The following is a 26,061-nucleotide window of genomic DNA, read 5'->3' on the forward strand; positions in this document are numbered from 1 at the left end:
GCTCGGAAACATACTGGGAGCCAATGTAGGTCTTTCAAGACTGGTGTTATATGGTCTCGGCGGCCGTTCCCAGTCACCAGTCTGGCTGCTGCATTCTGGATTAGTTGTAGTTTCCGGGTCACCTTCAAAGGTAGCCCCACGTAGAGCGCATTGCAGTAGTCCAAGCGGGAGATAACCAGAGCATGCACCACTCTGGCGAGGCAGTCCGCGGGCAGATAGGGTCTCAACCTACGTACCAGATGGAGCTGGTACACAGCTGCCCTGGACACGGATTTAACCTGTGCCTCCATGGACAGCTGTGAGTCCAAAATGACTCCCAGGCTGCGCACCTGGTCCTTCAGGGGCACGGTTACCCCATTCAGGACCAGGGAATCCCCCACACCTGCCCGCCTCCTGTCCCCCAGAAACAGTACTTCTGTCTTGTCAGGATTCAACCTCAATCTGTTTGCCGCCATCCATCCTCCAACCGCCCCCAGACACTCACACAGGACCTTCACCGCCTTCACTGGTTCTGATTTAAAGGAGAGGTAGAGCTGGGTGTCATCTGCATACTGATGAACACCCAGTCCAAACCCCCTGATGATCTCTCCCAGCGGCTTCATATAGATATTAAAAAGCATGGGGGAGAGGACGGAACCCTGAGGCACCCCACAAGTGAGAGCCCAAGGGTCTGAACACTCATCCCCCACCACCACTTTCTGAACACGGCCCAGGAGGAAGGAGCGGAACCACTGTATGACAGTGCCCCCAGCTCCCAGCCCCTCAAGACGGTCCAGAAGGATGTTATGGTCGATGGTATCAAACGCCGCTGAGAGATCCAGCAGAACTAGGAAACAGCTCTCACCTTTGTCCCTAGCCCGCCGGAGATCATCAACCAGTGTGACCAAGGCAGTTTCAGTCCTGTGATGAGGCCTGAATCCCGATTGGAAGGGATCCAAATGGTCCGCTTCTTCCAGGCGTGCCTGGAGTTGTTCAGCAACCACTCGCTCAATCACCTTGCCCAAGAATGGAAGATTTGAGACTGGGCGATAGTTGGCCATTGTGGCCGCATCTAAAGATGGTTTTTTAAGAAGCGGTTTAATAACCGCCTCTTTCAGCGGGTCTGGGAAGGCTCCCTCACAGAGGGAAGCATTCACCACCCCACGAAGCCCATCGCCCAGCCCTTCCCGGCTAGCTTTTATAAGCCAGGATGGGCAAGGATCAAGGAGACAGGTGGTTGGAAGCATTCGTTTTTTCTTCCTCCTCCGTTGCTTTGTGTAAAATTTTATGCAAGTCCAAGGTGGAATCTAGACACACATATATATTTTTTAAAAAACGGTGTGAAAATGCGTTTTGAAAAATATATTGAATTTGCCATAAGCTCACCATCGCCATCTAGTGTCACGTTTGTATAATGCACTTAAAATGTTATATTTGCATCTGTAGAGCATCTGCTTATCTGTTTGGCATGCAGGAGGTCGCGGGTTAAATCCCCAGTATCTCCAGATAGGACTGGAAACATCTGCAGTCTGACACCCGGGAGGAGATCCATTGTCAATCAGTGCAGAGGGAGTCCTGAGCCAGAGGGACCAATAGTCTAATTCAGCATAAGGCATCTTCCTATGGCCGTTAATTATCACCAGGTTAGGAAACTGAATTTGCACCATGAGACAATGACCAATAGCATATAATTAGGCCATATATTACACACACACGATGGCGCGTGGCAGTTAAATACAAGGGATTACAGAGGAATTCCTGATCTGGAGCTCATCCAGTAATAGCAGGCCAAGGATTAGAGCTTAACAGGATGCCAGACGTGTTTGTATTAGACAGGCAAACGGAACCCGATGCCAAAGCCTCATCAACTCCTGCCTTCTACCTGTTTTCACAGATTAAGATGTTCTGCAATCAAACACAGCTCCAAATTAAATCCACATTCTGAACCATAAGGGCGAGGAGCATAGCTTTTCACAAATCCATGCACTCAGTTTAAGTGTTTTCAGCGGTAACAAGGAACAGCTTTCTAATTTCTATTTAAAAAAATCTTTTATAAATTACAAATGCATGCAAGCCAAGACCATATTGAAAGAGCTGAAGAATTCAATACAAACTATTGTCTGGGGCCCTCATATAAACACAAGCACCTCTCTTGCACAGAGCTATGTGCAGTGGAAGCCTTCCAAGCTATATTGTAAGCTGATTTGGCTCACAGCATTTACCAGGCATTTCCCTGTACAATTTGAAGCTAACGTGAACAAATAAATGTTGGTAGGACATGCAACTAGACCTCATGAAAGCAGTCCCATGCTCTGCAACATTCCATGAATGAAAACAGGGGCAGGCTTCCAATAGCCTGCAGCTGAAACCGTAAACACACTTAAAACCATAAGGTGATATCCAATTTAGCGCTGCGTTAACGTCACTTGGCAGTATATCCTTTTGCACTGGTGGAACACAAGTACATTACCAAAGATAGCTGTGCAACTGATTACAGAAGAAGAATCGGCTGTTGTGCAAGCTTCTGCTAGGGAAGCTATTGTGTCGGATTCCTTTGCTGTTTCTTTCAACATGGGAAATGGGGTTACTTGGTATAAATGTAGCTTGCTAATTATCTCTCCTGCAGAGAATTTTTGGGGTAGAATTGCTTTCACCTTGCAGAAACCATTTTGATCTGCCAAATGTTTAAAAAAGGTATCGTATTTTTCGCTCCATAAGACATACTTTTTCCCTCCTAAAAAGTAAGGGGAAATGTGTGTGCGTCTTATGGAGTGAATGCAGGCAGGAGGCAGGCGGGGAAAGGCCCCAAGAGCCGCACACACACTCCGCGCGGCTCTTGGGGGTTTTCCCACCTCGTAAAAAAGCCCGCAAGAGCCGTGCTCCCTTTAAAGAGTGTGTGGCTCTTGCTGGCTTTTGTGGGAGGTGGGGGAAGAGAAAGAGGGCAGCCCCTTAGTCCCTTCCCCCACCTCCCACAAAAGCCCCCAAGAACCGCACTCCCTTTCACGAGCCGCGTGGAGAATGTGTGCGGCTCTTGGGATTTCTTCTCCCTCCTGGGGAAGAGCCTGCAAGCGCCGCACACACGCTCCACACAGCTCATGAAAGGGAGCACTGAGCAGAGCTTGGGATGCAGACAGGCTCTGCTCAGCGCTCCCTTAAAAAAAAAAAATTCTTGCATCCCCCCTCTAAAAACTAGGTGAGTCTTATGGTCAGGTGCGTCTTATGGAGCGAAAAATACGGTAGTCTGACATGCTAGCTTCCTACACACAAGAAATCTTTCATACAAGTACTCACGGAAATGTAGAGTTGGAAGGGACTGGGGCTGGGCTATATATCGATATATCATTCAAAACTGGTTTGAAGACCATATCGTGATAAAGGTTTCATAATCTTTGACCTGGCAACATATTGCAAATCATGATGTGTGTTAGGGCTGGGCAATATATCGTCCAAAACAGGTTTGAAGTTCATATCATGATATCAGTTTCATAATTTTTGACCTAGTAATATATTGTGAATCATGATGTGTATGTGTGCATGCGCACTACACAAAAATCACAATGTGGGGGAAACCATGACGCCAGCTAATGCCTCTACATAGCTCCATCTTTATTTCAGACATTGTGATAAATTGGTACATTGCAATGTTTAACTGGTGATATATCACGATGTTGAAAACCAGATATCGCCCAGCCCTAGACCGTACCAACCTCCTGGAATGCAAGAATCACAGCTGAAGAATCCCAGACAGATGGCCACCCACCCTCTGTTTAAAAAACCTTCAATGAAAGGGATTCTACCACCTTCTGAGATAGCCCATTCGAACCACTGTCAGACAGCTCTTGAAGTTCCTCAAGCTAAAGGAACCCACCTGAACTGAGAAGGAGGGTGGGCCCACAGCAGCTGTACCACATGATCAACAGCTGATCACATGACTCAGATCTAAATAAGCAGACCTGGAAAGGCATAGCCTTCAGTCACAACTGACTCCTCACTCCCCAGATATTGATTGTGCAATGTACTATTGTAACATGTAATAATACTGAAGCTTCATATTGCACCTTAAGATCTTTCCTCAGGTCTGAAAGCTTCTTGCCGTTCCATTTCTTTTTCCAATCTATCAGTGAAGGCTGAAGCATAGCTCTGTCATAAACCCAAGCCCAGTCTTTTTCTTACACAGACAGAGAGATACCCCGACGATGTTTCAGATGAAAATGAATTGTGTTCTAAGGTAGAGTCATAACACATAATGCCAAGACCATAATACTGCCTCTGGTAGCAGTGCAAGCACTATAAAATTTGGTCCCATGAATCACCTTGTGAGCTTAGTGGACGATCATACCATCATGCATCAAAAACATGTAATATAATAAACGCTGGAGCCATAACTTAAATACTGCAGGTAGACTGTCCTGCCAACTTGCAGTATGACCTTCACAACAAGGTTAGAAAATCATCAGCCAAGACAAACAAGCCAATTTTTTAAAAAAAAATTCAGCAGCTTGCAACAGGCAAAGATCTGTAAATCTAGATAATATAGATAGAGCTGTTGACTCCTAGCAAGGCAAAAGGAAAAAGAAAAACAGTTCTCTTTCATTTTTTGGAAGAGGTATTTATCTCCATACATTTTGATTTAAACAGAAGATCCTTTTCTTTCCCCTGAAAAATAAACAAAGCTTCAGGGCACTGAAGAAAGTTCTAGAATAATACTCTCTTTATATTTCAAATGTCAAAAGATCTTTGGAGAACGTCGAAGGTAGAAAATCCAGATCCGTTCAGGTTTTAGGTGGAAATTCTCACCTTGCAGGCAACCAAGAAGGCAAGGGTGCAACTGTTATGACGCTTGCATCCTGGCCCCAGTGTCACTCCATGGAGGATTCATATGCAGGCAACTCACAGGTCATTTGACTCAGGTGGAAACTTCAGTATTCCCTTCTACATTGCCCCACTGGCCCAGCATAAGGTTCTCCCATAATCCCTGGACTCATGGTTGACTCCCCTGTAGCTTCTCCTTCTCCACAGCCATGCAGGAGCATGTGACTTCAGAATCAGCTGTGGGAACAACTCTCCCAGTTTCCTGGAGAGCCACTGGAACCCAACCTTCATATGATTCTGGGTCTCTGTTGAAGCAACATCTTTGATAGTTCGGTCAGGAGGGCTCACTGGGAGCTGTTCAGGGTTCTGATCTGCCTTGCCTTGCTGACCACTCCTACTGTAAGCAACAGTAGAGGATACAGTGGACGCTCTGGTTGCGAACATGATCCATGCAGGATGCAGCACACAGAAACGCCGTTTACCTTCCCGCCAGAGTGGTACCTATTTATCTACTTGCACTTTGATGTGCTTTCGAACTGCTAGGTTGGCAGGAGCAGGGACCGAGCAACGGGAGCTCACCCCGTCGTGGGGATTCGAACCGCCGACCTTCTGATCGGCAAGTCCTAGGCTCTGTGGTTTAACCCACAGCGCCGCCCACATCCCATGTTCCTGTGCACTTCTCTGCAAAATGCTACTTTTTACAAATCACTGTCAAGCTATGCCTAACGCCTGGCTGAATTTATGTACTTGTGGTATTTCAGATGCATATGAAAATTGCACTATTCAACTTTTTGCAAATAAAAAGGAGCAAAGCTCCTTTCTTAGGCATCGCATTCCTGTGTCAGTTACAGAATATAATGAGCCTTTTTGGAGGAGTGGGGGGTGGGGGGCAAAGGGAAAGGCAAGGCTTTGCTGCAAAATTAATCAAAACAGATTACTGGGAATAGGATCCCTTGGGGAAAAAATATGACACTTTAATTGCAACTTTAATTTCCAAACAGTAGGAGGCTACAAAGGTTGTGGAGGGGCTCATTTCAGAACATGATATTTTCTACATTTGTCTCTCCTCTTCTCCCCCCCCCATCAATTTATATGGTTTGCTTTTATGCAAATACCGAGATGCAAGACTACTGAACTAATGAGGACTTTAGGCCAAAACAGGGGTGACTGGAAGGAATGTAATCCAAAGGGATGGGGATGGAGTTTACATCAGCCGGCAATCAGAGAAGCAAAGTTGTAAAATGATTCTGACGCAAGCATTTACAATTTATGCTTTCCTCATAAACCATTCATTACTCCAGATTCTTTCACTGGGGAAAGAATATAGAAACTAATCAGCACTTGGTTCCAAACTGACAACCCAAAATTTTCATGACGGAGGGGAGCCGCCTAATTATCCTAATAACTATAAGCTAAATGCTGATTATCCTCCAATGCAGCAAATTGGTCCTTGGGTTTTAAGAGCAGGATTCACAGGACCCTGGAACCTGCAGGAGACTCGGGGGGGGGGGGCAGACACATTCCAGGGACAACATGAAAGCGATGGGTGAGGTCAGAGAGAAAAAGGCAAATGGAGCCACTGACAAAATTACCGTAGGTAGAGCGTTAATGGGAGAGAGTCTATACTGCAGCAATGCAGAAGCCCAAAGATTCTATACACACACAACCTCTCCATCTTCCATCGGGCAAGTTCAGCCAGCCAAAAGCCTTTAAGGACCTGGAGCAGAGCAGGTGAGGGGGCATGTCCTTGGGAGATTCCCCAGGAGTCAAACAGAGAGGTTAAGAGGACCACATCCATCCCCCAATATAATAATAATAATAATAATAATAATAATAATAATAATAATAATAATAATGTATTATTTGTAGTCCGCCCATCTGGCTGGGTTTCCCCAGCCACTCTGGGCGGCTTCCAACAAAGATTAAAAATACATTAAAATATCACACATTAATAACTTCCCTAAACAGGGCTGCCTTCAGATGTCTTCTAAAAGTCAGGTAGTTGTTTATTTCCTTGACATCTGATGGGAGGACGTTCCACTACCAAGAAGGCCCTCTGCCTGGTTCCCTGTAACTTTGCTTCTCACAGTGAGGGAACTGCCAGAAGGCCCTCGGCGCTGGACCTCAGTGTCCGGGCAGAACAATGGAGGTGGAGACGCTCCTTCAGGTATACTGCGCCGAGGCCATTTAGGGCTTTAAAGGTCAACACTTTGAATTGTGCTCAGAAACGTACTGGGAGCCAATGTAGGTCTTTTAAGATTGGTGTGGTCTCGGCGGCTGTCCCCAGTCACCAGTCTAGCTGCCACATTCTGGATTAGTTGTAGTTTCCGGGTCACCTTCAAAGGTAGCCCCATAAGAGCTCATTGCAGTGGTCCAAGCGGGAGATAACTAGAGTATGCACCACTCTGGCGAGACAGTCTGTGGGCAGGTAGGGTCTCAGCCTGTGTACCAGGTGGAGTTGGTAGACAGCTCCCTGGATACAGAATTGACCTGCGCCTCCATGGACAGCTGTGAGTCCAAAATGACTCCCAGGCTACACACCTGGGAGCACAATCCCAAGGTACCTCTCCAAACAAGTAATGGGGCCTCTCTGCCCTTCGAAAGGGCCTGAGGCATCATAAGAAGAGATAGCTGGATCAGGCCAGTGGCTCATCCAAGCCAGCATCCTGTTCTCACAGTGGCCAACTAGATGTTGGTATCTGTCTGTCTCAGGAGACAATGGAAGAGTGAGCCTTCGAGGGTGAAGTTAAACCATTGGAGAGTTACAGCGCCTGCTGTGGCTGTAGAGACCAATATGGAAGCATATGAAGGCGTACGGCTTTGCTGCTACAGGTGCACCATGGCGTTGCTTCTCTCTGTGCTCCTCTCAGCAGTCTTTCCTTCTCTGGTCGCTGCTGTGGCCAACCAGACATCCCAATGGGAAACCCAGAAGCAGGATTTGAGCACAAGAGCACTCTCTAGTCCTGAGGTTTCCAGCAACTTGCATTCAGAAGCATTTATTCCTCCAGCTGTGAAGGCAGAGCATGGCCATCAGGGCAAGTAGTCTTTGATAGTCCTCTCCACCATAAATGTATAGTATCTAGTCCTCTTTTAAGGCCCAAATGTCCGTCATTGTTGCAGCTCACCCTCTTGGCTCAGAACCCAATGTGGCCAAACTAGTCGCATTTCTCTACATCCGCCTCTGACTACAGATCCCATCAGTCCCAGCCAGCATGGCCAACAGTAAGGAATGATGAGAGTTGTAGTCCAGCCAAACAAAGACAAAAGCCAGAACAAAAACAAAAGCCACATTGGCTAACCCGGTTTATCTCATGATGTAATTTGTTGGTCTTTAAGATGCCGCAAAGACTGTTACTGTTTTTGCAACAGATTTAATGCAGCTACCCCTCTGAGAATTCATTTCCAATAATAATAACAACAACAACAACAACAACAACAACAACAACAACAACAACAACTTATTTATACCCCACCCATCTGGCTGGGCCTCCCCAGCCACTCTGGGCGGCTTCCAACAAAATATTAAAATACAGTAATGCATCGAACATTAAAAGCTTCCCTACAACAACAACAAAACAACAACAACAACTTATTTATACCCCACCCATCTGGCTGGGCCTCCCCAGCCACTCTGGGCGGCTTCCAACAAAATATTAAAATACAGTAATGCATTGAACATTAAAAGCTTCCCTAAACAGGGCTGCCTTCAGATGTCTTCTAAAAGTTTTCTCTTTGACATCTGGTGGGAGGGCGTTCCACAGGGCAGGCACCACTACCAAGAAGGCCCTCTGCCTGGTTCCCTCTAACTCGCAGCAAGGGAACCACCAGAAGGCCCTCGGCGCTGGACCTCAGCGTCCGGGCAGAACAATGGAGGTGGAGATGCTCCTTCAGGTATACTGGACCGAGGTTTTCCGAAGCTTCTAACCTCTGGTATATTCTTATTTCTTATGTGGTTGTTCTCAGCACTGGGTTTTACTGCAGCCAACCATTTTCTTGGTTGCTGCTGCTTTAACTGTGTCTTATTATGAGCAACTGTAAACTGCCCCAGACACTTTTTATTGAAGCATTGTACAGAAAGGTGTTAAGCAAATCAAAAGGCAGAGGTGGTGGCAAGCAGGTAATGGCAATGTTCTGAGCACACTTGTTGTTGCCGGTGCACTAGCAGCAGTGAGTTCCACAAGGTAAGAAGCTCAGTCCTCTCGCTGGTCCTGGAAAGACCACCTCTTTCCACATGAACCTACCCAGATCCTGAGATCATCTTCTGAGACCCTTCTTTGTATGCCTCCTTCTCCAGACTGTGGCAACACGAGAGCAGGACTTTTCTGCAGCGGCTCCCCATTTGGGGAATGCTCTCCCCAGGGTGGTTCACCTGACACCTTCATTATACACCTTTAAAAAGGTAAAGGGACCCCTGACCATTAGGTCCAGTCTTGGCCGACTCTGGGGTTGTGCCGCTCATCTCACTTTATTGGCCGAGGGAGCCGGCGTACAGCTTCCGGGTCATGTGGCCAGCATGACTAATTTGCTTCTGGCGAACCAGAGCAGTGCACGGAAATGCCGTTTACCTTCCCGCCAGAGCGGTACCTATTTATATACTTGCACTTTGATGTGCTTTCGAACTGCTAGGCTGGCAGGAGCAGGGACTGAACAATGGGAGCTCACCCCGTCACGGGGATTTGAACCGCCGACCTTCCGATCAGCAAGTTCGAGGCTCTGTGATTTAACCCACAGCACCACCTTTAGGCGCCAAGAAAAACTGCCCTTAACATCGTTAGGTTTCTGGTCAACAGTTGTTTTAAAAATGTAACTCTCTTTTTAATTCACAAAGTTAGCTACTTCTGCATGCAAAGGGCATATACCCTAAGTATGCAAAGTGCCACTACTTTCTTTGCGGGTGGGCACCAAACTGGTCGGCACTCAGCCACCTGAGTTTGCTATTAGAGGGAACCATTATTACCCATTATGAGCAAAATGTTTAGAGAATCCCTCTTAAATCTCTCCCCTTGTCAAAGGGAAGGGAGGAACTGACCTCTGTCCCATCCCTTCTTAATGTCCGTTTAACGATTTTACATTTCAGAGCATTGAGAAATTTAGTACTCTGCATAATAGGCTAGTTTCAACATTCAGTGGCTTCCCAATTAGAAGATTAAAAAAAAAAACCCAAGCACTTTCCCAAATCATCAAAGTTAGCAGAAGAACCACAGGGTACTATATAAAGCTTGATATATGTGTCTCTTTCGCTAATTAAGAGAAGGTATGGTTAAAAGGGGTGTGTGTGGAATGATTGGTCCTGTCATGCTAAATTAGTCTGAATGAAAAGTCTGCTTTGGGGAAAAAATTAACACAAAGAATTCCTTGAGCCCGGTGTACACGGCAAGATTCCATGTGAAGGGGTCCCCTGTCTTCAAAGGCAATGGGCAGAAGATATCGTGCTGGATGTAGCATGCTGGCTTTTGGGTTGGAACTACTGTGCTAGCTGCCCAGCAGGCAGGACCTTGTTGCTTTTCAGGAGGCAGAGGGAGCAGAGGGGAGACTGGCATGGTGCAAACGCACCAGCGGGGACACCAGATTGGCTCTGCTGCTACTTTTGCACCACACTGCCGCTGCTTTCGCAACCCACCTTTTGGGGAGCTAGCAAAGCAGCTCTACTCTGCCCGGTGACTCACTTTTGGCACTACAACTAAATTAGTATTCAGCAAAGTGGGTAGTTAAGCAACACAGACTCTTGATCTAGAACATATAACAGGCTTGAGGATTGGGTGAAGGTGGCCTTTTATCCATTCCACCTCACTCCATAATTCCTTCCTCGCAAGGAAGTGGTGCTGGCGCTTTGTACCAGATGTCAAGCATTTTAGGGACAGAGTGGAGAGAATCCAAATGGTGTTCTGACCACCTTGCAGCCTCCGTCTCGGGCTTGGGGCTGAGGACACACCCAGGTTCATGAGTCTGAAGGACTCTCATCTGCAGATCATCCAAATGAAGCTGAATGGAACAGATGAGACAAAATACCGTATTTTTTGCTCTATAAGACTCACTTTTTCCCTCCTAAAAAGTAAGGGGAAATTTGTGTGTACGTCTTATGGAGCGAATGCAGGCTGCGCAGCTATCCCCGAAGCCAGACCAGCAAGAGGGATTGCTGCTTTCACTGCGCAGCGATCCCTCTTGCTGTTCTGGCTTCTGAGATTCAGAATATTTCTTTTCTTGTTTTCCTCCGCCAAAAACTTGGTGCGCCTTGTGGTCTGGTGCGTCTTATAGAGCGAAAAATACGGTACTTCTTCACACCGAGCATAGTTTAAATGTAAGGATCGCTACCAGGAGGTGTGGCGAGGGCCACCAACTTGGATGGCTTAAAAGGACTAGGCTGTCCATGGCTACTAGTTATGAATGGCAACACTGCCTTCCAGGATCAGACCAGTAATGCCTCTGAATGCAACTCTACAGGGAACGGGAGCAGGAGAGGGCTGCTGCCCTAATGGAGTGCTGAGGAAGCTTTTTCGGCCCAAGGATCACACTCCATTCTTTCAACATCCTCGTTTTAATAATAAACACTGAGGTCCACCTCCGAGGGCCTTCTGGAGGTTCCTCACTGTGAGACTTGAAGCTACAGGGAACCAGGTATAGGGCCTTCTCGGTAGTGGCACCCAGCCTGTGAAAAGCCCTCCCATCAGGAGATAAACAACTATTTAACTTTTAGAAGACATTTGGAGGCTGCCCTGTTCAGGGGAGTTTTCAATGGTTGATGCTTTATAGCATTTTTAATACTTTGTATTTTAAAATAGTATTATTTGTAAGGGATAAAATGTGAAGATTTTTATGGTAAAAGTGTGATTAAAAAATGGTTAAAAATTATGATATATGTAAACTGCTAAAGATGAGGTAAAATGAAAATCAGATAGGGGGGACTTGGGGGAAGCTCACCTAACAATGTTTAGAAAAAACGATAAAACAAGAATTTGTTTGTATTGTTTGTTTTTCTGTTTGTGTTGTTTATTTGTGTTATAAAATGAATAAAAAAATTGGGGGGGGCGATAAAAGTAGGAGAGCAAAGAGTTCAAAGACAGAGGGCAGCTAGCAGCACCCACAGAGGAGTCGAATGAGGAAGTGGGAGAGACGGGGGGTGGAGATTCACTCAGGACAACGCCATTATCCAAGAGGCTAGGTTCTATATTCTCTCTCTGTAAAGACTGAAATAAAAAAAAAGGACGGTAAGAAACTTTTCCTTGTCTTTATACTTTCCTGGGCAACCAGCCGGGAGCCACTGACAGCATCCTGACACCTAAGAGCTTTCTTGTCGGAGCGAAGTTTTACATGTTGGCGATATTTAACTTCTGCTGTTATTGGTATTACGTTTTTGCATCTTTATTGTTATAACTTGTTATGACTTACGTGGGGATTGTTTTAACTTAATTTTAACTATTGAAAGGCAGCACACAAATGTACATCCCAGTAGATTACTGGGTTTGGATTACTGGTAGATTACTGATTTGGAAACCATGATCTCTGATTATGCAGGGCACATTTTCATATATATATATATATATATATATATATATATATATATATATATATATATGCTCAAACTGCTTTAAACCGATTATAATCTGGTCAATTCATTGCCTGAATGCAGCAGTTCCCATCTGTACTCCTTTTGAGGAGAAGCAACGGAGTGCATTGGGACATGCTCCGTGGCCTGCTATATGATGCGCAATCAAGAGGAAAGGGCGGCAACTTGCTCATCTGGTGCTTTCAGAGACAGCCTTGGCTATAAGATCCACAAAAGCAATCAGAGCAGCACAGCTCATTTTATGGAGCAGAGGAAATTGACAGCTCCTTCCATCCCTGCTCCCTAGCTGCACATCTCTGCAGTGCTGGCTGTCATGGGCCCCTTGGCTTCAGCAGGAATGAGGAATTATTTGCCATTTCCGGAGATTACAGACCGAGGCCCCAAATGGCATGATTAGAGTTATGCCAGAGCTTTTGCAAGTCTGTTGTTCATTTCGCAAGATTTATATATTACTTGATCGTTTTTTAAAAGAACTCGAAGGGATTTACCAGAAACACACGCACGGTGACATTATCAGTAAAAACGACTCTTTAAAGCATTAAAGAGATAATTAAAATCAACGATGAGATAAAAATCATATGAAAACACACACATTGGCATTCTACATATCTGGGAAGGCTAACTTAAAGAAAGATGGTTTTAGTAGGTGTTATGTGCGCCGGCGTGGTTGCTCGAGAGCTAACAGGCAAGACCCCCACTGGTCTTTTCAAGGCTTTATTATCGGTGCAAAAACATTCACAGTGCAGGATGTCTCAATTCTATGTCTCGCTCAGTCACTAGCAGAATCTGGGACTGGGCGGTCCTTAAACATTCCCCAGCAGAGTAGTCTTTTGACCCCCATCCTACGCCTCCCCTCTCTGCGCGTAAACCGACTGCGCAGAGAGGGCGTGGGCAGAGGAAGACCTGCCTCCCCCCCCCCCCCCCGCTTTGCTCAGGCTCGGTGCTGTGGCTCTCCCTTGCCTCCTCCGAGCCCTGCACCCCTTTCCCACTGGAGGCGGGGCTTCCCTCCTCCGTGGAGGAAGTGCTGCTTCTCAGGATCTTTGGAGGCTCCCTGTATTTATTTTTTTAATGATATTTATTAGAAATTTACAAACATCAAAACATCAAAAGGCCACAAAATTAGAAATAGAAAATAGAAAAAACGGAGTAACAATAATAAAAGAAAAAAAGATACAAAAATACAAAGACAAAATACATAAAAAGTAAAAAGAAAGTTGAAAAAAAAGAATCAATATTTTCATGTTTTATATTTCAGTTACTTGTTTCCTGACCTCCTCACACACCCATTTTTTGTATTCCAGTTCAAATAGTTAATTCAGCAAATCCTTACCCTCTATCATTTATCTTTACTTAATATCTTAACCTATTTATAACTATATTTTTCCAGCCGTTATCAATCCGTATTTACATATTCTTGTTAATCTTTTTACCAATACCGCTTATTTTCAATCCAACATGCCTTTAACATTCATTAATTTTACAGTATTTCTGCAAATAGTCTTTAAATTTCTTCCAGTCTTCTTCCAACACGTCTTCTCCCAGGTCTCGGATTCTGCCGGTCATTTCTGCCAGTTCCATGTAGTCCATCACCTTCATCTGCCATTCTTCCAGAGTGGGTAAATCTTGTGTCTTCCTTTGGAGGCTCCCTGTAACCCAACTGCCCTTCCACCTCTCACCTCTGAGCTGATGGTAATTCCCTGACAGTAGGCATTGAAAAGAGGACAGCAAAGGCACGTGCCTGACATCACTAGGCAGGGAGTTCCAAAGTGTAGGTGCTGCCACACTTAAAGAGCAATTTCCTACAAATGCAGAATGAGCGTTCTGTGGCACCCAAAACAGCACTGATTCCACAGATCGAAGTGGCCGAGTGGGCATATATCGGGCAAAGCGGTTGTCCAAAGCAACTAGAAGGCATCAGGGCTGGCAGAGGCTGCTCTTACGGCAAAGGGGAGATTGCAGAGGAAGTCAGATTTCAAAAGAAGCAGTGTGGATAAACCAGAAATCAAATGGAATTGATATGCCAAGGAAAGGAGCCTTGGTTTAAAAAATAAATAGAAGCCACGTGATGAGCCGAAATGACACCGGGGACTGGAAAGGCCCCAAACAAATCCATCACCAACAGAAGAGCTCCGAGCTTAAAAGCTATAAAGTCACAGGCTGCTCCATGAATCATAATTCACAATCCATCGCTACCATTTAACATGGAATCCCTCCAACTGAGCCTAGCAACAAAGAAACCCCGGCAGACTGACTCCTAACCTAAATACCTTGAAGCTGCTGCACTTTTAAGGGCAATAAATGCTAGCAAGACATATACTGGCCTGAGATAATGCAATAAAAGCAATAAAAGTGATTTAATTCTCCTGATGGGTCGTTGATGCGAGGAGACATGTAGGCAACCGCGGCCCGGCCCACCTCAGCTGAAGGATTGCTTCTGTCAGAAGAAACAACTGGCCTGTGGTGTGTTTGCAACAGTTTTACGTTGTGGCGGAGAAGGGACCCCCACTTTGCACGTTGGCTAAGCAAACAAAGAGGCTGTGTCTTGGGACCTGAGAGAAACTGGATTCGGATGTAATTTAAAACCAAGTCTGCACCTTCCAAAAACAATGTGAGAAACAGTCAACCTTCAAAACCTGCCCTTATCAGGATTCTGCGACCAATGTTTACAGAAATGCATTGTCATTGTCATGGACTAGCAATGTGGTGGGAGGGGCCAGCTGGGGAACCGCCCCCTACCCCCCCCCCCGGAAGACGGCTCATAGCCAGGGGAGTGGTGGTGAGACCAGTGCCGGATTTATGTATAAGCTAAACAAGCTATAGCTTAGGACCCCACTCTCTTGGGGACCCCCCAAAAAATTAAAGGAAAAAACCTGGATGTACATTTCCAAAATATAAGATAAAAAAACAAATAAAGTAAAACCTACATACAGCAACAGTGTTTTGTGTTATGTAGGCTCCTATGATGTAAGTAATGGGCCATGCCGGCTAGTCTGTACTCTAAAAAATATCTCTGGTTTGCTCATTAATTGATAAAATACATATTTTGTTATGTGCAAATGGCTTTAGATACCTATTAGGTCCATAAATTACCATAGAGCAAATAAATTACCATAGTTCAACACACAAAAACAGCGAAAATTTGTTGTTGACAAAGGACAGCTGGACATATAAAGGGCCCCATTACCTTCAATAGCTTTGAGCCTCATCAAACCTAAATCTGGCCCTGGGTGGGACGATGATGAGTGGTCAGAGGGAGAAGAGGGAGCAGACTGGGAGGAGGAGGAGGTGTCAAAAGCTGAAGAGGGAACGGGGTTTAGTGAGCAGGAAGAGGCTGTGGCAGAGAGCAGCCAAGAAGCAAAGACAGAAGCAGAGGGGGGTCTAGAAGCAGAGTGGAGGCTGGCTGAGAAGATGGGGGGGTCTCCCCCACCTACTGTGACCAGCTCCCCTCAAGCCTGGTCTCCCAGAACCAGAAGAAGCATGAAGAGGCATGAGCAGAGACAGACAAGGCATCAGAGTCTCAGATTGCTTGGCAATGAATCAGGAGAAGAGGAGCCTTAGAGAGTGGTGGGAAGTCAGGGACGTTCAGTCCTCATAACTGCCTCATTGGGGCAAGACCTGCTGGGAAGAGCTGCTGTGCTCACTAGGCCTGCACTGCTTGGGTTTCTTTGAATGAAGAGTCAACTTCACTGACACATTGTGTGTTCTTGCCGACTTGCTCCCAACACCTGCTCTCACATGCATCTTATTAGGGGGAAGTGTGGATAAAAATGAACAGTTTAGTTAAAACAGCCATACAGATATGCATTATATCAGGAGAAATTGCCTGAAAGGTGTTTGCATTAGTCAAAACTGCCTACAAATTATTGGGAGAAATTTGCACTAAAATGCTGAAGGGTTTCCATGAGGATTTATTTTTAAAGAAAACTGCTGCAGAAAATGTGGAAATTGCAAAATGCGAAACAGCCAGAACCAAAATTGACATATCCTTCCATCCCTAGTTGCATCAAGTTTTTACTCTGTGGGAATATACATTTAGGGCTCAAGCTGTTAGATGCAGCTTATTAGCAATTCATAACATGCACACATATCATCAATTCATAAGGTGCATTGCTGCCAACCCTGGAGGAGAGACAAGAGAGCCAACTGTAGGTCATCTAGCCTGCTGAGAAGACCCCTTACCTTCTGAACCGCACTGAAGCCAGTCCTAGAATGTAGCAAGTTCAGCACCTGGAACTTTATCACCAGCTAGCTTTCTTTTTTGCTCTTTACTTATTTTTACTTTCTTGGGCTCCATGATCACTGCAGATGGTGACAGCAGTCACAAAAGATGCCTGCTCCTTGGGAGAAAGGCGATGGCAAACCTAGACAGCATCTTAAAAAGCAGAGACATCACCTTGCCGACAAAGGTCCGTATAGTTAAAGCTATGGTTTTCCCAGTACTGATGTATGGAAGTGAGAGCTGAAGGCTGATGGCCGAAGAATTGATGCTTTTGAATTATGGTGCTGGAGGAGACTCTTGAGAGTCCCATGGACTGCAAGAAGATCAAACCTATCCATTCTTAAGGAAATCAGCCCTGAGTGCTCACTGGAAGGACAGATCGTGAAGCTGAGGCTCCAATACTTTGGCCACCTCATGAGAAGAGAAGACTCCCTGGAAAAGACCCTGATGTTGGGAAAGATGGAGGGCACAAGGAGAAGGGGACGACAGGGGACGAGATGGTTGGACAGTGTTCTCGAAGCTACAAACATGAGTCTGACCAAACTGCGGGAGGCAGTGGAAGACAGGAGTGCCTGGCGTGCTCTGGTCCAGGGGGTCACAAAGAGTCGGACATGACTAAACAACAACTTATTTAAGTCTACATTATTTCTTTTGCAACGCTGAATTCCTTCTGCGTCTGCTAAATTATGCCTTGAAACACAATCAAGCACATTTTACCCTCTTTGAATTTCCAAACCTATTTTTGGGGGGGGCTGTAACACTGAGGGACAGGACTCAGGCAATTTCTGACTATTTGTAACAGGTAGATTCTGCAGGCTGCATCCAACATTCTCTTGTCTGCTGGCGCAAAGATTGTTGCGCTATCAGGTGGGCAAGCTGTAATACTGCACAACAGAGGAGTCCAACGCAATAGTTGTGCTAGTAGAAACTCATCATTCAACAGACTGTGCCATCTGTTATGCAACAAATTTACCAGCATTCTGCTTATGCATTCCTCAGCGCAACTATGCTCTCCTGGCATAGAAACATTCCGCCAGTGGAACAAATATACCACTAAAGGACTTCAACTTAGCACCACATTGGTTACAACCCCTATATCCATTATTGCATGTCCACTTGCATAAGTTGGTGTGCCAGTGGGAAAACATTGTTGGATATACAATGGTACCTTGGTTCTCAAACGCCTTGGTTCCGAAACACCAAAAACCCAGAAGTAAGCGTTCTGGTTTTCAAACGCTTTTCGGAAGCCAAACGTCCAATGTGGCTGTCAGATATTGTTTCTGGAGCACCAGCACCAATCAGAAGCTGCGCCTTGGTTTTTGAACATTTCAGAAGTCAAATAGACTTCCAGAACAAATTAAGTTTGGCGCTTTTGTTATTGCTATTTATTTATTTTGCACTTTTGTTTTGGAGGCTTTTTTGGTTAATTTGTTTTGTGACTGTGTGGAACCCAGTTCAGCTACTGATTGATTGATTGATTGATTGATTGATTGATTGATTGATTGATTAATTGATTGACTGACTGACTGATTGACTGCAAAAATGGATAAAAGCCCCCCATCCAAAAAATAACTATCATTGGTACAGGTAAGAATTTATTTATTTTTTTAAAAAAATTATCATCTACAATACTGCCTTATTTATTTTATAGTACAATACATTGATTACTGCTTTCATTTTATGGATCAATGGTCTCGTTAAGATAGTAAAATTCATGTTAAATTGCTGTTTCAGGGGTTATTTTTAAAAGTCTGGAAGGGATTAATCCATTTTGCATTACTTTCTATGGGAAAGAGAGCCTTGGTTTTGGAATGCTTTGGTTTTGGAACGGACTTCTGGAATGAATTAAGTTTGAGAACCAAGGTACCACTGTAGTTTTAACTTTCCTTGTAATAAACTCTAGCAAAAGCCCTTCCACGGATGCAAAGTGCTTACCCCCGGTGAAGCATAATCAGCCATCTTGCCCTGAGATCTTGGGTCCACCAAGCCCCACTTTGTCTAATCTGACTGGCAGGCGGAAGTCTTCCACATTAGTCATTTATATCATTTATTAACCATTTGAACAAAACAAATCTCTGAGCGGTGTACAAGTCCAATTATATATCAAACACAACGAAAATGCACAGAGCAATGAAAAGCAAAGGGTTGCATCCAATGTGATTAACTTAGGTGCGTTAATTTCTCCTCCGAGTACAAAAGCAACAGATACGAGCCAAATATACATAAACCCATCGTTAAACCCAAAGATAAAATCAATAGAACATTTAAAACAAAGGTTAACTAAATCGTTTTCTGGGCAGGCTTGTGAAAACAGAAACATTTCCAGCAGGCGTTTTGAAACAGTTTAGTGGCTCTGCTTGGCCCATTGTCAATATCTTCTACCTGATATGGGGAATGACCCAGGGACCCTCAACATACAAAGTGTGTTTTCAGCCATTGAGCTCTGACTCTTCCTCTACAACTGTCCCATCACTGCCTAGCCTTCTCCATTCATAAGAAACTGTCTTAAACTCAGGTCTCTAGTCAGCCTAAAAGGTAAAGGGACCCCTGACCATTAGGTCCAGTCGTGGCAGACTCTGGGGTTGCGGCGCTCATCTCGCTTTATTGGCCGAGGGAGCCGGCGTACAGCTTCCGGGTCATGTGGCCAGCATGACTAAGCCACTTCTGGCGAACCAGAGCAGCGCACAGAAACGCCGTTTACCTTCCCGCCAGAGCGGTACCTATTTATCTACTTGCACTTTGATGTGTTTTTGAACTGCTAGGTGGGCAGGAGCAGGGACTGAACAACGGGAGCTCACCCCGTCGTGGGGATTCGAACCGCCGACCTTCTGATTGACAAGTCCTAGGCTCTGTGGTTTAACCCACAGCGCCACCCGCGTCCCTCTAGTCAGCCTAGTTCAGTATTATCTGCTGCAACTGGCGACCTCTCTCCAAGGCTGCAGGTAAAAGCTTGTTTCCCATCACACACTCCCTGATCCTTTTAACTGCCAATACCAGGGAATGAACGTATGATCCTTTTGAAGGCAACATGTGTGCCCTGCGTTGGGCATCACACTAGCCCTGACTTGGTTCTAGACACAGAGTCCTTGAAAAACTATTTTATTTTATTTATTTGTGTTGTGCTATTACATTTATATGGGACGCGGGTGGCGCTGTGGGTAAAACCTCAGTGCCTAGGACTTGCTGATCGTAAGGTCGGCGGTTCGAATCCCCACGGCGGGGTGAGCTCCCGTCGTTCGGTCCCAGCTCCTGCCCACCTAGCAGTTCGAAAGCACCCCTAAGTGCAAGTAGATAAATAGGTACTGCTTTATAGCAGGAAGGTAAACGGCGTTTCCGTGTGCGGCACTGGTGCTGGCTGAAGTGTCTTCAGACGGCGACGGCTCCCGGCCTCTTGAGCGAGATGAGCGCGCAACCCTAGAGTCGGTCACGACTGGCCCGTACGGGCAGGGGTACCTTTACCTTTACTATTACATTTATATACCACTTTTTCTGGCAAGGAGCTCTTCCTGTGGTATTGATGCCGAACTGTTTCTTGACCTCAACTTCTGGATTATGTTTTGGACCAAGATTGATTCTCTGTGCTTGACCTTGGCTTGTTGAGACTACACAACTCTTGCCTAAGAATTTTGGTAAGACTTTACCTTCTTTGGACTGAGTCCATGAAGGCGCTTCTTAGAGCATGACATTGAGTTATGGTCTCTCCCAAAGGCACCATTCACTTTAAAGTCATTGTCTGGCCCTTTCTGTTAATGAAACATACTAAATGTTCTTACCTTATCAGATTTCTAACTTGAGACTGGCTCCACAGGAGATGAAGGAGGAGAATTCTGGAATGACAAGGTAAAAAACAACAACGCCATTAGCCTAAGACAGAGAAAGCGAATAGGTTTTTTCTTCTATTTTATGCATTATGTTTCAAACCACAGCAGCACAATCATTATTCCTTAATTTGGCACACTTTGTCTCTTCCACCACTCCTGCACTTCTTGAAAAATACAGGCAGCCAATATAACTAATGACAGAGTTAAAAGAAATCTGTTACAGCAATCTACTGTAAATTTTGGGAAGCGGTTCATCCATTTGTTTCCCAAGAGGTTTGGATGCCTCCTGAGAGGCACAAGCAGGTTTTGTTGATGTTGGGATGCCACGCGAGACACCATTTTGAAGCAAGATTGTGGGCTGAAACATCACTTGGGTGAGACTTGGTTCATTTTTGGGTAGACGTTTGGCCACCTCTCAACAGAACATCACCAAACTCAGCATGACAGTTCCCAATATTTTGAATTGATGACGGTACAAAATGTGACTTTGGCATGACTTTGTCTCATTTTTGCTTTGTTTTGATTATTGCAAATCAAAGGAAGTCTGCATCAGTCTACCTAGTAAGTTAATGATTACGGTCAGTTTTGAGTCTGGGATTTCCTTGTTCACATTCTTAGCCTGGACACTTCAGTACCTTAATTACTTCCACAATCAATACAATTAAAATCTCCTTCATCCAGTTTTTTTAGAGCAGGAGAGTCACTTTTTAAACACTATAGTCTCTTCATTATTTTCTTTTCTTTTAATTTTAAAGAAAAATCAGAAGAGCAGGTGTAGGAAATGTTTGGCCCTCTCCATATTGCTGAACTACAACTCCCATATGCCTCAGCAAGCATGGCCAATGGCTAGGAATGAAGGGAGTTGTAGTTCAGCAAAGTCTAGAGCAGCCTTTCTCAACCTGTGGGTCCCCAGATGTTGTTGAACTACAACTTCCACCACCCCTAGCTAGCAAGGCCAGAACTGAAGGATGATGGGAGTTGTAGTCCAACAACATCTGGGGACCCACAGCTTGAGAACTGCTGGTCTAGAGAGTCAAAGGTTCCACACTGATAACTTCCATGAAAGTACTTTTGTGACACCAAAGCAGGCTTTTCTTATAATTCAGAGAATCTAATATTTCACTTTTAAAAAACAAGCATGCTTTTGTCCCCAAGGGATGCAAAAAAAAAGTATCTGAAAATGTACCAGGAAATGTCCTCAGGGACTGGAAGCAAGATTTAGAAACATGATCTTTACAATGACTAAACTGCATTATATTTTATTTTTTGCAGAGCTAAACAGCAAAGGGGTTTGGGGGTGGAGGAATGTGACATGCAGGGAAGTTACAATGTGACGGGGGACCACAGTGCCACGCTAAAAAATGGACAAAAAGGGTACTGCAGCTTATCTGCCCAGTCTGGCTAGTTTTGTTAAAGAAATGACTGGTGGCATGGCTGACGCTGTGTAACTGCTACTCCAGGTTTGGTTCCTCTACCTGAGCAGCTCTTCCTTAGAATGCAAAAGGCAGATATTGACATCCTGGCCAATAAAAATTCCAAAATCCAGAGTACAAAAATTCCAAAATCCGGAGTACGTACAATACCTTTATAACGACCAAACAAAAATTTACACAAAACAGCAAGCAAGCTTTTGGGTTCTCCAAAGGTCTTTTTTATTACACTGGATGTTAATTAAGGTGGAGGAAGAAGAAAAGTTGGCTTTGTCTCCATTTTTGGATTGAGAACAGTGTCAGGCCAGGTCTTTGGAGACCGAAGTTCAAATCCCTGCTCACTGAGTGACCTTGGGTCACCAATCATCTCTAGCCAAACCTACCTCAAAGGGTTCTTGTGAGGGTTAAATGGAGACAGGGAAAACCATGTACACCACACTGGATACAAAGTAGGATAGAAATGTAATAATAAATAAAAATAAATATTGCCTGGCTTTAACACCAAGCTGGATTTTTCAAATTCCCTTTTCTCCTGCATTGCTTAATTAAGCATCCAGTCTGAAGAAGAGCTCTGGAAAACTCAAGCACTTGGTCACTATTTTGTAACTTTTTGGTTGGTCCTGATAAAGGTATTGTGCTACTGCGGATTTTAGTATCATTCTTGCGAGAAGCTGATGAATGGACTCGCCTTGCCCCTCTCCCCTTCCTTGCCTTGCCTAGAACTTGATCACTGACCCATCTTGGACCATGCCATCGGCCTCCAGCCTTTTGGGTCCTTGTATCCCATCTCAAGAACCTGACTACTTGCCCATCCTCAACCACACTGGTTGCCTCAGACCTCACCAGGTTTTGGTCAAATTCCTACATCAATGCACACAGCTGCTTTAAAGAAAACACAGAGACATTGATCGGGTCATGCATATCCAACAGCTGTAGCTACACATGCCAGTTTGATTGAGGGCTCCTCCAGATGTCCTGTTTTGCTGATCATTCATCCCGATGTGCTTGCACAAAGCTTACACTCTAGTTGGACTATGTTTGGACTTCACTGAGAAGTTCGGACTTCTGATTTATTGAATGATGGAGAGGTTTTGCAACAGCAAGCATACAAACTGCATTCATCCTATGGTTCTATGTAATCCCTCGGGAGTTTATACCCCCTTCCATTAATCATCCATTGACCCCACACATTTCAATGTATTTCCCCATCACTTTCCAAACCGTAAAAAGTCTGGGACTTGTTTGCTTCTTTTTGAAAAGTGGATTTGTTGCACTGTGGTGACAGAGTGCTTTAAACCCACTGTATTTATTCACTAAGAGAAGAGGGTGGCGCTGTGGTCTAAACCACTGAGCATCTCGGGCTTGCCGATCAGAAGGTCGGCGGTTCGAATCCCTGCGATGGACTGAGCTCCCATTGCTCAGTCCCAACTTCTGCCAACCTAGCAGTTCGAAAGCACGCCAGTGCAAGTAGATAAATAGGTACCACTGTGGCAGGAAGGTAAACGGCATTTTCATGCGCTCTGGTTTCCGTTATGATGTCCCGTTGCACCAGAAGCGGTTTAGTCATTCATGCTAGTCAAATGTCCCGGAAAGCTGTCTGTGGACAAAGGCCGGCTCCCTCGGCCTGAAAAGCGAGATGAGCCCCTCAAGCCCATAGTTGTCTGTGCCTGAACTTAACCATCCAGGGGTCCTTTCCCTTTTAACCTACAGTGGTACCTCGGGTTAAGAAATGGAGGTCCGTTCTTAACCTGAAACTGTTCTTAACCTGAGGTACCACTTTAGCTAATGGGACCTCCCGCTGCCTCGGCGCAATTTCTGTTCTCATCCTGAAGCAAAGTTCTTAACCTGAGGTACTATTTCTGGGTTAGCAGAGTATGTAACTTGAAGCGTCTGTAACCTGAAGCGTCTGTAACCCGGGGTACCACTGTATTTACCTATTTGTTTACTGAATTAATATCACTCATTTCCTCCCGAAGGAGCCCAGGGTGGTAAGCAGACCCACAACTTAAAAACAAAATGATGCCGGTTTAAAACATTTACAGTTTTAAAGCAGTTTTAAACTGTAAAGCAGTTACAGTTTAAAAGTTTTTAAAAACCAGTTGCAGCTAAAATAATTATTCCGTCCAGTGCTCTTGGGGTTGCCAGGAACAGTATATTCTTCAGCTACCAAATGCCTGGGTAAATAGGATTTTCCACTCCAATTCCTCCTGAAAGGTATGGAGACAGGTGCACTTCACTAGGGAGGGCATTCCACAACTGGGGAGCCACCACGGAAAAGGCCCTGTCACAAGTTGGCAGCCCCAAGCAGCCACAAACCCAATGGCACAAATCTAACGTTCTGGTATGCACTCTGTTATACGCAAGAGAATGAGGTTGCTTCCAGATCTATGGCATGCCACTAGAAATGGATTAATCCCAATGTTGTTATGGCACATTCTGCCCTCACAACAGCCTAACACAACAGCTCCTTTAGGAATTTGCAAAATGCATGCAACACGTCCACAAGCCAGTTTTCCACATCCAGCAAGTCTGGAAAAAAACAACATGCGGGTTCAGTTAATGACTTGTAACTAACGAATGCAAATTAGGAGCAGCCCTCTGGGGTCTGTGATCTATTCCTGCTCTGGGCTCTGAGCAAATTGCTCAACCCCAAGACAGAGGATCCTAAATTGTGAGCGGCTCCGCCTTACCGAGGAAGCCCAAACAATTCAGTCCTCCTTCCTAGAAAGCAAAGTGCAGCTTAAAATAAAGAAGAAGATGCAAGCAACATTTTTTCTATTTCCAAAAAGCCCAGAAGGAATTTTAAAATGCATCAGAGCTCAGAGTTCAGGAAAGTGTTTTTTTTTTTCTTTTGTAAGCAGCACTGACCATTATGATAAGATCAAAGCATTCTTGCTACCATCTGGGAGTTAGCAAAATAAAAGGGGTGGGAGAGAAGGTTCCAGTCAAGGGGGGAAGGGGCTCATATTTAGAATTCCTTCTATTCTGTCGGACCAGTCTGCGGGCTTTCAGAAGCATCGCACAGGCTCTGGAAGGCAGTTCAAAACCGAGATTCCCAAAGGGATTAAACCAAATGTGTGGGGGGGGGGAGAGCCAGCCGAGCCGAGACTGGAGCTCCACGTACCAAGCATTCTCTTCTATAATTCATGAGGCATGAAATTGCCTCAATATATTATTTGGCTTCGGACCAAAACAACCCTCATTTACCAGTTCAAGAGCAAAACAAATCTATGTATACAAAAAACGACATGCCTAATGTGTTCGTTTCATGGATTTTAGGATTAAAAATGCTTGTTTACCTTTTCTTTCTCTCTCCACCCCCTCTTTTATTTTATTTTTTATCTGTTGCTGCAAATTACTGTGTAGCATTCTTGCACAACGTGAACAGTTTCAGAGAGCGCCTTATTTCCGCCCTCCACCCCCCCCCCCTTAAGTGCTAAAGTAATGTTTGATGCTCAGAGCTATGGCAACAATGAGATGTGAGATCAGACTGCTTCACCGTCTTGCCCAATATTATCTCCTGCGGTTGGCGATAGCATCCCATTACACACACGGCCTGCCTGGATGATTCCCAGGGGGATCTGGCTGGCCCCAGTGAGAATGGAATTCTGGACCAGAAGGACCTTTCGTTCTGATAAAGCATGTGCTCTTCTGCAGACTCTCAAGCCATGTTCATGCCATACATTTAAAGCACCGTGTTGCTTTTTAAAACCCACAATCAGGTGGTGGTTGTTGTTGTTTAGTCGTTTAGTCGTGTCCGACTCTTCGTGACCCCCTGGACCAGAGCACGCCAGGCACTCCTGTCTTCCACTGCCTCCCGCAGTTTGGTCAAACTCATGTTGGTAGCTTCAAGAACACAGTCCAACCATCTTGTCCTCTGTCATCCCCTTCTCCTTGTGCCCTCCATCTTTCCCAACATCAGGGTCTTTTCCAGGGAGTCTTCTCTTCTCATGAGGTGGCCAAAGTATTGGAGCCTCAGCTTCATGATCTGTCCTTCCAGTGAGCACTCAGGGCTGATTTCCTTCAGAATGGATCGGTTTGATCTTCTTGCAGTCCATGGGACTCTCAAGAGTCTCCTCCAGCACCATAATTCAAAAGCATCAATTCTTCGGCGATCAGCCTTCTTTATGGTCCAGCTCTCACTTCCATACATCACTACTGAGAAAACCATAGCCACAATCAGGTAGCCAACAACAAACCATGGCTTCAAGGCTGCCTTGCAGCCATGGCTAGTTG

At 45.1% G+C, this 26,061-nt stretch overlaps 1 protein-coding gene across 12 annotated transcripts in view; it reads right to left on the reverse strand.

Moving 5' to 3' along the window:
• The window catches only part of ARVCF (ARVCF delta catenin family member), a 608,790-nt gene that overhangs the window by 478,837 nt on the left and 103,892 nt on the right, over window positions 1-26,061 (reverse strand). For all 12 annotated transcript variants that reach the window (XR_014519917.1, XM_083479021.1, XM_083479017.1 and 9 more), the window contains exon 2: window positions 20,348-20,401. The gene's annotated coding sequence lies outside the window, so the exon portion shown is untranslated. The remainder of the gene's footprint in view (window positions 1-20,347; window positions 20,402-26,061) is intronic.

The sequence above is a fragment of the Podarcis liolepis genome (genome assembly GCF_965112155.1).
Source record: "Podarcis liolepis genome assembly, chromosome: 15".
NCBI lineage: Eukaryota > Metazoa > Chordata > Lepidosauria > Squamata > Lacertidae > Podarcis > Podarcis liolepis.